General features: G+C 42.6%; 1 protein-coding gene across 8 annotated transcripts in view; it reads left to right on the top strand.

Moving 5' to 3' along the window:
• Yap1 (Yes associated protein 1) overlaps nt 1-11265 on the top strand; it is a 78176-nt gene that overhangs the window by 47608 nt on the left and 19303 nt on the right. The gene's annotated exons all lie outside the window — the stretch shown is intronic.

Raw genomic sequence — 11265 nt, 5'->3', positions numbered from 1 at the left:
TTGGCTTTTGGCTTTTGGCTTTTGGCTTTTGGTTTTTGAGATGGGGAGAGGAGGGGTCTCTGTATAGCCCTATAGCTTTCCTGGAACTCACTCTGTAGACCAGGCTGGCCTTGAACTCAGAAATCAACCTGCTTCTGCCTCCCAAATGCTGGGATTGTGCACCACCACTGCTCGGCAAGTCTTTCTTTCTTTCTTCCTTTTTTTTGAGACAGGGTTTCTCTGTGTAGCCCTGGCTGTCCTGGAACTCACTCTGTAGACCAAGCTGGCCTCAGACTCAGAAATCCACCTGCCTCTGCCTCCCAAGTGTTGGGATTAAAGGCGTGCGCCACCATCGCCCCACAAGTGTTTCATTTTTAAACTTGAGAAATGTAGGTCCAAATTAGCATTCCAGCCTGGGTGAAAGCAGTAAAGCTTCCTGGGCCTTAGTCCTTGCTTCATTCATATGGTGATCTTGTTGGAAACTGGCCAGCACCTGCTCTACAAACTGGAACAGAGTTTTCCCCAGAGATGTGCATGCATGCTTGGTGTGCTGCACCATCAGGGCTGAAGGTGGAGACACAGCTCTGAGCAGGAGACAGGTCTGAGGAAAGAGTTCACAGTTGGTGGGGACTTTTAACCTAGTTTTACATTAAGATCCTTCCCTTCACTTTTCACTTAGGAAATGAGAAACAAAGCAGAGCCTCCTCCCACATGTGCATGTGCCGGTGAGGGTCTCTTTGCAAAGCATGGCAAATGGATCTAAAAGGGAACATATAAAGTGGTTTGAGCACTCATCTTGGCCCCGCCCGATGCTGCTTAATGGAAACAATGTGGGGATCAGTGAGCGGGTCAGACACAGTTCGGAATCTTTGAAGCTTCCCAAAGGCTGACCTGACCACGCCACGGGCTTTACTGGAAAGGAGAATTAACTCTGTGAATGCCACCAAAACACAACCCTGGGGCTGGGTACAAATAACTTCTTCCCCAGAGAGAGTCTTAAAGCTTCTGGTACAGTCCTCCAGTGTCATCTGTTTACTTGGAAACTGTCAGCTTTATTGTCTAGTTAAGCCCCCCAGCCCCTCACCCCCTCCTCCAGAAAAATCAGAGGTGGGGTTGTAGCCTAGGCCATCATTTTAACAGATAGCTGATTTGACTCAAACCAGCTATTTGTGCTTCAAGACCTGTTGTGGTGTTAACAATTCTGTTAATACTTGAATAAGCCTGTGTGGTTGAAGGAGATACTCTTGAAGGTAGGAAATCCCTTGAATGCTGCACTAGTGCCAACTGCAATGAAAAGAGCCACATTTCCTTAAAGCATGTTTGATGATTCAGTTCATCTGCCCTTGGAGAGCTTGGAAGAATTGTGCTGTGCCACTCCCTGTAACTTTTAACTATGTGTATGTGTGTGTCCACGGTGTGTGTTGTTGTTAAGAGAGAGAAGAAAGTGGGAACAGTATTAGCAGTGAAGAGAAACTCGACTGTGGGCTTACTTAATCGTACCTACAGCTGGTTGGTTTTTTTGTTTTTTTGTTTTTTGTTTGTCTTTGTTTTTTAGGAAAGAGTGGGTATTTGGGGTGGGGGAAAAACATACAAGCACCCCTCTACGCACACAAATGATGGAGATTCTAACTAAGGTGCCCTCCTCCCTGCCTTTCCTTCCCCTTCTTGGGCCCACTGTGTATGTGTATTCCAGACAGGCTTGACTGTGCGCCAGAGCCTTTTATTTTGTGGCCCCATTTATAATCTGTTCCAGACCTTTGCAGTCAGAGCTGGAGTGTAACTGAGGGGCGGGGAGAAGGACTTAGTGGGCTTCTCTGATGTAGGGCAGCAGAGAGAAGCAAGCTGTTAGCTGCTGGAGTTCACTCTTGCCTTGAAACCCAGAGTTTGCTATAGTGGGATAGTGTTTTATCTCTGCCAAAGAAATATAAACTGCCCCCTCTTGTTTCTGACCCTGGGGCCATGCAAATACAAGCACATGGTGTCAGTTATTGCTTCCATGCATGTGGAGTTCGCTTGCTTCTTTGCGTTCTTCAAACCCATAATAAGACAACAACTAAGTCTTAGCTAAGCCAAACAGAAAGACAGAAAGGTGTCTTTCAGTCTTTCAGGATGGAAGATAAGCTATAACTTATCATCCACTTCAAATATCAACTTCCCATTTATAGATATAAATATACACACACACACACCTTACATCTTTGTTTTTTATGTGTGGTTAGTATATGCTTATGGAAGATGAGTCTCTGTCAATGTTAATGCCGGATGTTAAACTCTACAAGAGGCTGTCGGCTTTTTAACTGCATTACAGAATATGGGTTTCATAGCATTTGTGCTGTTAAATTATGTCATATTTTATACTAGGGAGATAGATGGCTCAGTGAGTACTTTTAGTTCAAACATGAGGAATCTGTGCTTGTGTTTTTGTTTTGTATTAGGTAGGTCTTGCTGTGTACCCGTCTGGCCTGGAAGTCATTATATAGACTAGGTTGGCCTCAAAGGGATCTCTGATTTTGCCTCCTGAATGCTGGGATTAAAGATATGCACCACTCATCTTTGTATTTAATCATTTCCCTTAATTTTTGTCATTTTTTATGAATTGAGTATTTTTAATTTTTTAGTTTTACTTCACATGTATGACTTTTGCCCTTATGTATATCTGTGCACTGTGTAAGATACCAAGCATAGGAAAAAGGAAAGAAATGTTTGTATCTGGATCCTTGCATGCAGTTAATTCTAAGCAACTGTATGCTGAGGGCTCTGGGTTTCAGAGTCCACTAAGGCCTACTGTGGTCTTCTGGGCACAGCTGGGATTTACTTTGAAGAGGAGCCAGGCTCTGTTATGTTAATCTTTCATCTAGAGATAAACCCTATCTTTGTCCAGAAACAGTCCTGGCAAATGGCTGGTGAGGATAGGGGTGCTGGTGGAGCAAAGCAGACCACACTAGCATCCTTAGCAGGGTTGGCCCCACTGGCTGAAGGTGGTCTGTCACAGATCTGTCTTTCTACATTTAGAACCTACATGAGACCACAGCAGCTGCTGTGAGTGAGTCCTGTCAATCTCCCAGCACTTCTTCAGCTTAAGCATTTCTTGACATGAGTTTTTTTGATATATAAGATTCTTAAATAAATATACAAACAGTTCTGGGGGCCAGCAAGATGGCTCATTGTTAAAGGTGCCTGATGACCTGAGTTCAATCCCTATGACCCATATGGTAGAAGGAGAGAACTGACTCCTTTTAAGTTGGCAGGCGCAGTTTGGTATATTCCCCCACCCCTAGTAAGTAATGTTTCAAAAATAAAAAAGTTTAGTACTTGGACTTGGCATTTTTATTCAGTACCTAAGCAGGTTATCAATTGTGGTGAGCAGCTTCTCCATTGCTCACCCAGAACTCTCAATGCTGTAACAACAAGTTCAACCTCTGACACTGGTACTCTGACTGCACAGTTCTCTCAAGTACCAGGAGTGCGAGCATGAGCTACTGCTAAGCTAGTGATGTTTAAAATCCACAGACTTAAGAACACTGTAACTGTAGCATAGCAGTTTGTGATTCGAAGCTGTTATTATCAAATGTGTACACGTGTACACAAACTTTTTTAAGTTTCAGGTTCTATTTGTATCAACTTTAAACAGTGCTGAAGATGGGCTACTTGCTGCTTAAAGACAAAGACTGAAAGAAAAGGGAAAGAAGTTGCAGATTTGGGGTCAGACTAGGGCAGTCTCAGGCTTTAGTTTTACTACTTGTCATTTTCCTTTGTGACCCCAACCCCAGATCACTTCAAAATGTCTGCCCTTGTACTCCAGTCTGTCCCTCAACAGCATGTCACCAGCTCAGGCCAGGACTAGTTATTAACTGTGTCCCACAGTGAAGGGATAATAAGGTAAAGAAACCGGACAGGGGAAAATAAAGGAAAGGAGCCTCAAGCCAGGGTATGTGCGCCCGGTTGATGGTTGGCTGTAGTGAAAGGCACCATAGCAAGGCATCAAGTGGAAATAAAGACAAGCCCGTGTGAGGAATCCAGTGTGGGTCTAACGTGTGTTTCCTTCCCACTGTCTTCTGACCCTTTCTTCCAAATAGGACTGTCAACATCATTTCCATAGTAGGGAGAAGCGGGGCAGCTGGGAATAGAAAGCTGAAGACCAGTTAGAACACAACCTCTATCTCACCTCAATTCCCATCTCCTTCTCCAGAGTGCAGTAGGATCTGTTGAGGGGAGAATCCTCCTTTCGACTATGTCTGTCTGTTTATGAGGCCTTATTCTCAGGATGCTCCCCGCCTCAGTCTCCTGTGTACTGGGATCACACAGGTGTGCACTGAGTGAGATACTCTGCCTGCTTGACTTTTTATTCCATCTGAATTGTGCTGTTGGGGGGGGGAAGAGCAGCCTTTTGAAGGTTGGAGGGGGAAATGGATTGAATTACTTACTTGTCCATATTCCAATCAGTTAAAGATGGGAATACTTGCCTGGGTGTAGTGGGCCTTTAACCCTAGCACATGGGAGGCAGGTGGATTGCCAGCTTGGTTCACATCACTACAGCTGGGGACACTGTCTCCATGTTGGCCAGGGGTGATGCTACTTCATTATCTTAGTTAAAAAAAAATGGCTACATCACTTAGATGTATGGCTTACTAAGTGTTGGCAAGCAAGCTATACATTGATGATAACATTAGTTGAGGGCCTGATTCACCCATCTACCTTCCCACCCTTTTAAGGCAGGATCTCATTGTGTAGCTCAAACTAGCCTCAAAACACTCATGATAATCTGGCCTCAACTTTCAGGCATGTACCACCACCTACACATGCTGTAGATCCTGATCCATTTTATGCCACAGATTTCCATGGTGAGAAACACCAGTATTATAAAATGCCAGATGGGCAGATTAATTACTGTGCCAGCTTACTGCAATTTTTTGTAGCTAACTTAGCCCCTTACATCCTGTTAACAGCCAGCCATGGGTATTTTGTACTTTAAAGTCAACAAAAACATACTTGTTTCTTCAGTAGTTTTAGGTCATTCCTTCAGCAAGCATTAGACAAAATAAATGCCTTCTTTTTTTTGTTTTTGAAAGAATTAATGTAGACTAATGATTTTGTTAAAAAAAATTCAGACTTTAAATTTATACTAACTAAAGTTACTAGAAATTAATGATCCTAAAGCTAAGACTAACACCTCTGTAATTCCTTATAGTAGTCCATGGTTTTGAGATTTTATAAACCTAAAAGTTAAATTTGTATCACATTTTTATCCAGTGCATGCTTGCATATGACCTCCACACTTGATCAAAGGACAGCTTCGGAACTCAGTTCTTCCCTTCCAGTGGTCCTCCAGGATTGACTTCAGGGTGCCTGGCTCCCTCTTGCCCCTTAAAAGTTAGCATAAGTCTGAAAACTCAAGCCCTGGCTCCTTAGCCACAGTCACGAGTAGTTTGGTTTGCTGTCAGACAGGTTGAAGTGCAGTTTGGGGCACTTACTCTTTGCCATGAAAGTAGCTCAGACAGCATTTAGCAGGGAGTGTGTATGTGGTATTTTTGTTTACATTTTTTTTTTTAAGATTTATTTATTATTATAATTAAAAACACTGTAACTGTCTTCAGATGCACCAGAAGAGGGCGCTCAGATCTCATTACAGGTGGTTGTGAGCCACCATGTGGTTGCTGGGATTTGAACTCATGGCCTTTGGAAAAGTAGTCAGTACTCTTACCCGCTGAGCCATCCCACCAGCCCACGTTTTTGTTTTTGACATTTTCTCTTCACCTATTTTTGATTGATTAAAACTGGAGGCAGGTGTTGGTGGTTCAGGAGCTGTTTTTCAGGGAAGAAATTTGGAGAGCTTCTTTCTCTGTCTCTCACTGTTCTGCCCACTCTCCCTGGAAACAAAGTATGTTTTGTCTTTGCTCCACCCCATGTGAGTGCACTGGTGTCTGCTGTGTCCAGACAGCAGCGCAGAGGTGAGCGCATGCGAGCATGCCACCCCACCCCACTCTATCACAGGAGCACGTCAGTTTGCTGTGTGGACTGCTCCTACCTGGGCTGTCTCTCCCCTTTTGGTGTGTTTGGAGAGTCAGATCAGCGTAGTTCTGAAGATCCACACTGACCACTGCGGAGTCAGATCAGCGTGGTTCTGAAGATCCACACTGACCACTGCGGTTTTAGTTTGCCTGCAGCACTCAGCAGTGAGGATTACTGTTGGAATGCAGATCCTGCCTAGGTGCTGTTCTAGAAGCTGATGATAAGAAACAAAGGGGATTTATTTTTAGCTTTTTTAAATGCAGTTTTGTTATTGTTGAGTTTGCTGTAGTTTTCTTGGCCTGGTTGTATTTTGTTTGGTTGGAGGCAGGGTTATTACATTCTATAGCACAGCTGGCCTGTCACTCACTACAACTCCAGCTTACCTTCAGCTTGTGGTGATTCTCCTGCCTCAGTTTCCCCAGTGCTAGGATTGCAGAAACAAAACACCATTCCCAGCCCAATTTGTTTTCACCAAGTATGCTTTATAGTAACTTACTTAATCTATTATCACCAACAATAAAAAAATCTAGTGTAGAAAAACTCAGTCATTTTCTGTATTTTTAATAAATAAAATGCTTATGGGACTTAGTCTCTGTTTTGATGCTTGTCATATTTCATAATCTCAGAACTTCTCAAAATAAATGGTCATTTTCTAACACTATTCATCTATATACTGAATAGGTTTTAGGTTCCCATAGTATTTTTGTTTTGTCTGCATGTATGTCAGTGTGCCACATGTGTCCTGTGCCGGTGGAGGCCAGAAAAGGGGCATTGACCCCTGGAACTGGAAATACAGATGGTTCGAGGCATGGTGTGGATGTTAGGAATCAAACGTGGTCCTCTGGAGGAGCGAAAGACTCTCTCATTGCGTGTCATCTGTCCAACCACTTGTACTCTTTCAATTAATTACAGCTAACGACACTTTTCTTCCCAGTGAGCATTTGCTGTTGGCCTCAGCTTTTAAAAATAGTTTAAATATAAATGATTATATTTATTCATGCATGCAAGTCTCCTGGTACACATATTGAGGTTAGAAGGCAATTTGCAGGAGTTGATTCTCTTTATCATGTGGGTTTCAGAGATCAGGCTTGGGTCATCAGGTTTGGTGGCAAGCACCTTTCCCTACTGAGCCATCTTACTGTCCAAGGCCTGGGTTTTGACTGTATACAGTGCTTCTCAGATCAGTCCTCGGGTCATGCTCAGCTTCTGCTATGGTGCTTGCTTGACACAGTGGTATATTCATGAGATGTGGGAATGTACTACATGTTCTCTTGGAGTGCCTATGACATGCCTCAAAGGAAGGATCCACTGGTTAAGTCTGTCAGACATCTTTGGGAATCACAGAAAATCCTAGAAACAGTGAACAAACAGCTTGATCAAGTGGGAAGACGGAGGAGAAGGAGCCTAGGTATAAAGGAGCCACCGTTTACAATGCACTCTTCTGAGGGGGGAAGGGAGTGCTTTCTGTGCAGCACATATGGAACCAAACGGAAGACTCAGTGAGCTACTGAGTTGGTATTCCCATCTGTATTCTTCTCCATTGATTCTAAAGGTCAGGGGTAGGTGTGAGGAGGTATGATCTACACAGAACCTGTCTGTTATCTATGTTTGTGAAAATAATTTTATTAAGTAAGGTTATTGGAGCTTGGCAAATCTTCACTCAAGCTGTTAGCTTCTTTCCTGTCCATGCCCCCGGAAACACCCAACTTATTCTCTGTTTTTAAGGATTTTTAAAAAGATAGCTATTTTATCTATATGTGTATATGCCTGGCTGTAGGTGTATGCCATATGTGTACCGGATATGAGAGTTATGAGATCCTCTGGAACTGGAATCCAGTTGTGAGCAATCACAGTAGATACTGGGAACTCAACCCCGTTTCTCTGGAAGAGCAGTAAGTGCTCTGAACTGCTAAGGCAGTTCTATAGGCTCCCACTTACCTTTAAAAGAGTGTTTTAGAAGTCTAGAATGGTTTTGTTGTGGGGGAGGTGAACAGGCTTTGCGGAAGGCTGTGATAGTTGATTGTGCTTTGACCTTTTTTCTCTGCTCCTGAGACAACAGTAGTAAACAAGATAACCAAGAGGACATCAATGGGGCACATCCCCACTGGATGGAAGGTAAAAGGACAAAGAACCAAGGGAAAGCAGAGTTAGAATCTGCCAGGCGGAAAGGCTAGGTCCCCTTGCATACCACTTAAAGAAGGGAAGCTGATACTGTGCTAAAAGCAGTCAGCAGCCAGCCCTGACTTGTGTGATACAGACACTTGAGAGTTAAATAAACTGCTCGGGAAGGTTCTCAGAAATCACCATACCATTGGGGCCTGGAGAGACAGCTCGGGGGCGAAAAGCACTGCCTGTTCTTACAGAGGGTTTGTTTCCCACCATCCACAAGGTGACCTGAAATCATCTATAGTTCCAGTTCCAGGGGATCCAACAACCTCTTCTGACATCTGAGGGCACCAGACACATAAGTAGTGCACAGATGTACTTGCAGAAGAAACACGTATACATACATAAAATTAAAATAGGGTTTGTTTGTTTTTTTTTTAAGTTAGCACACTCTGTTCTTTTACCAACAATCAGTTAAATTAAAACCTACAAACTGGAAGTTAACTTTTAAACTATGAACTGCTTAATTAGCTCTTCACACGTGAAAAGTTTCTGGTGTTTGACTACACCATATAGAAAGGTAGTGCTGTGGTCTATTAGACTACCCAACAGAATATAAAATTCAGAGGTAAAAAGGAAGAACTAGTGTAGGTGATAAAGATTATTAAGTGAAAGCAGTGAGAAAATAAGGGACTTTAAAAGATGGCTGAAGAGCTTTGAAAACTTATGTCTACCTTATACATAAGACTGAAGAAACAGGAAATGGCTAGCCTGGCCATACCTAGAATCCCAACACTTGGGAAACAGACAAGACAAGAGAGATGTAAAATTGAGTCTACTCTGGGATAGATGGTGCTGAGAGCAGATAACCAGGTAAAAATCATTTATCACTCAGGAAAACACATGAGCGTGGTTCATACACGAGTTTTAAATAACAGGGCTGGAGCTATATATAGTCTGTGCTGTTCTTAAGGCCCTAGAATTGCTCTTTACAACGGAGTAAAAAAGGAAAGGAGAAATGGGAAAGTGTAGTTCAGACGTTAGCAAAAGGAAGAAGCACTGGGATGGATACATATCTCTTACCCAGAGCAAAATTGGAGGATTTTATAAGACTTTTTGTGGGAGAAGGGCTTCCTTACCTGTTAGCACTGAGGGGTGTGTGTGTGTGTGTGTGTGTGTGTGTGTTACACTGAGGTCTGTGCCTCTGGTGGGGGAGAGTTGGCAATCCCTGATGATGTAGTCCTGAATAATCTGACTGGCTGTTCCGTACATATAGCACACTTAGCAAGAGTGATAGCCAGACTAGAAATTGATTATGAATCACCTATTTCATCTCTCCCTCTCTCTCTCTCTCTCTCTCTCTCTCTCTCTCTCTCTCTCTCTCTCTCTCTTTCTCTCTCTCTCTCTCTCTGTGTGTGTTGCTTTTAAGTGATGTCAGTTGTATGAAGTAGAAGGAAAATCCACCTACTAGCCCAATACCTTATGCTCTGCTTCCAAATATCTTCAGAAGAGATGCATGTGTGTTCCTTTAGATGGGAGGGGTCCTTTGTGTTGAGAGGGTGGGTAGTAAAGTGGTTTCTGCGTGATTGTCAGCGCTTGCATTGACATGGTGGCCTACTCACCTGGAGAGACAGTATTGGAAATCTTGAGTTGTAAATGCCATAGTGGGAGACTGTAATGATGACAAGCAACAGAATAATACTAGGACTATTCTCTGATTGGGTGACATTGAACTGCTTTGATTTCTGTATGTTTACGTAATGGAGGAACTTAAGAAATCTGAAATTATTTTGGGGTGGGAAAAGCAGGGGAAGTGTTTGAAGCAGAATCTTGGGTAGTCTAGGCTATCCTCAACTCACTGTGCAATCAGGGATGACCTTGGACTCCTGGTTCTCCTACACAGTCTCTCATGTGCTAAAATTATAGGTGTGTAAACATCCCAGTACCTCTAGCTAGTAGTCTGAAACTTTTTAGTATTTGTTGATCATGATTGTAATTACCATGCCTTTCACATGGTTGCATATGTAGCCCTTATATAAGAAATTTAATAAATTATTAAATGATTAAAAAATACTCAACTCTTTCAGCATAAATGATAAAATGATTTTTTTAAAAAAGAATTTAATTTTATTTTATGTGTTATATACATGTTTTGCCTACAAGTATATCTGTACACTAGTTCAGTTGGGGATACCATTTCCCAGGTACCTCAGCACAGGCTTGACTGAAGTCTGCAAGGACAAAGTGAGCCAAAACACCCTTTCATCACTAAAGGAGCTGCTCGGGTCCCTGTCATTATAACACTGGGACAAAACTCAGAGGCTTCTACCAGCCAGAGTGGTACTTGAGCATCATCAGGATACACATTGTGTATAATACACAGACTTATTGCCAGCCTGAAGAAGATGTTGTGGAGCCAACTCATCCTAAACAATATACTCAAGACATGAATCAGACTAAAGAATTGTTTTATTAAATCGTTTAGATTTTTAGTCCGATGCATCCTGTGGACATTGTTTAGACTCTATTTTGAACAAACTAAATATTTTTTAGAATCTAGTGGATGGATTACTGTAAACAAGATGATGAGGAACTGACAGCTTTGGGCAGTGTTATATCATGGCTGGGGGGGAGGCGTGCACACCATGAGACACTCTATGTATGAATGAATATAATCTTAAAAATGTACCTTTAATCCCAACACTTGGGAGGCAGAGGCAGGCGGATTTCTGAGTTCGAGGCCAGCCTGGTCTACAGAGTGAGTTCCAGGATGGCCAGGGCTATACAGAGAAACCCTGTCTCAAAAAAATCACCAAAAAAAAAGAAAAAATTATTTTTAAAAGCTGGGGCTAGGGGCTGGAGAGATGACTCTATGGTTAAGAACACTGACTACTCTTCCGAAGGTCCTAAGATCAAATCCTAGCAACCACGTGGTAGCTCACAACCATCTATAATGAGATCTGATCCCCTATTCTGAGGTGTCTGAAGACAGCTACAGTGCACTTACATATAATAATAAATAAATCTTTTTTTAAAAAAAAAGCTAAAGCTAAGAGCTAATATTGGGAAGAAAAGTGTCATTAGCTGCAATTAATTGAAAGAATACAAGTGGTTGGACAGATGACACGCAATGAGAGAGTCTTTCGCTCCTCCAGAGGACCACGTTTGATT

Source organism: Mastomys coucha, unplaced genomic scaffold (assembly GCF_008632895.1).
Source record: "Mastomys coucha isolate ucsf_1 unplaced genomic scaffold, UCSF_Mcou_1 pScaffold23, whole genome shotgun sequence".
Taxonomy (NCBI): Eukaryota; Metazoa; Chordata; class Mammalia; order Rodentia; family Muridae; genus Mastomys; species Mastomys coucha.
Note: the sequence above shows the minus strand (reverse complement) of the source record. Positions and strands in the feature narration are given on the sequence as shown.